Source organism: Nannospalax galili, unplaced genomic scaffold, assembly GCF_000622305.1.
Source record: "Nannospalax galili isolate Female #2095 unplaced genomic scaffold, S.galili_v1.0 scaffold717, whole genome shotgun sequence".
NCBI classification, from domain to species: domain Eukaryota; kingdom Metazoa; phylum Chordata; class Mammalia; order Rodentia; family Spalacidae; genus Nannospalax; species Nannospalax galili.
The window spans coordinates 115,632-117,342 of NW_008339763.1; positions in this window are offsets into that span (position 1 = coordinate 115,632).

Sequence of the window (1,711 nt, forward strand, 5' to 3'; positions counted from 1 at the left end):
TTAAATGTGCTAAATTAATCACAGCTGATGTTTAGAAGCTTGCACAAAAATAATCAGAGAACAGATGACCTCTTAAGACTTTGTTAAATAAGTGCTCTGGAAGGAATTGTGTGAGGACCTAAGGAGAAAGATTTCAACAAGTGTAATCAAACAGCACAAAGGAGATTTGTCCCAAAGTCCTGCTTGTACCTAGGTAGTAAGTCCATTAACCCAATGCCCAAAAAATACTGACTGTTAATATGATGGGCCACTAGGGGTCTCAGAAAGTTAACAGACATTCCTAACTACTAAACTTCTAACCATATTATCAAGAAAATTTTTGTGGAGAAATCGAAGTGAAATGTTGCACTGTTTCATTTAGAATTGAGACTCTCAAAAAAAAAAAAAAAACCCTTTGGACAAACCGAGAATGGATACATTCTCTTTAGCTTCTCTGAAGAGAGGCCTGAAGGATAGGGAAAAGAGTTATGAAAGTGAAGGCTTTTTTTTTTTTTTTTTTTTTTCTTTTTGAGACAGGGTCTCCCTGTAGCTCCAGCTGTCCTGAAACTCACTATGTAGACCAGGCTAGCCTTGAACTCACAGAGATCCACCTGCCTCTGCCTCCCAAATGCTGGGATTAAAGGCGTGCGCCACCACACCCAGCTATGAAGGCTTTTTAAAGGTAGTGTTATTTCTAAGTTAAAAAGCCCAATTCAGATGGGACTGGATTTCTTTCCATCTTGAATATGTTGACTAAATCTCTGCACGCCATAAACCAGGGAAGTTTTTTGGGATTTGTGAAACAGAAGAACTTTAAAATTCCAGGCAAGCAAAATGGACATTTAGAAAACGTGGGGGGGGGGGGGCTGGAGAGATGGCTCAGCAGTTAAGAACACTGGTTGTTCTCAAAGAAGACCCAGGTTCCATCCCAGCACCCACATGGCAGCTAAGTCTGTAACTCCAGTCCCATGGGAATCCAACAGCCTCTTCTGACCTCCATGGGCACATACCTACATGCAGGCAATACATGCATACACATAAAACTTTTAAAAAATAAAAAAATTTTTTAAAGTTTTAAAGTGCCAGGCATGGTGGCGCACGCCTTTAATCCCAGCACTCGGGAGGCAGAGGCAGGTGTATCTCTGTGAGTTCAAGGCCAGCCTGGTCTACATAGAGAGTTCCAGGACAGCTGGGGCTACAGGGAGACCCTGTCTCAAAAAAGACCAAAAAAAAAAAATTTTTTTTAAACGGGTGGGGTAGGGATCTGGCCCTAAGGCGACAAGTGGTTACACAAGGCAATTAAACACATGGCAGAACTTTAAAACCTATAAAACAAACTGGAGACTCTTTTTTTTTTAAATCAACTTTTTCCCCTCTCTCTTTTTAACTTTTTAAATAATTTTATTTTAAAAAAAACACACACAAAAAAACACAAAAACAGACTTTTTTCAATTCAGTATGTGGTATATTGCATTTTTCCAGTTTGTTCAAACAATTTAAAGCTCAAGGATGCCTAACTTTGAATTGTACATGGGTCTGAAGCTTTTGGCAAGCAGGCAGGAGACTCAACAAAAAATCAAAATGGGAACAAGGCAGACTAAATGCAGGGCACATCTGTAAACATATTATACATTTGAAAATTACAATATCAGTAAAAGTGATACAATTTACAGGTGAAATGAAACTATCTGAAATGGGCCTACCACAAGTTTCTGAACTTGGACTGATACAA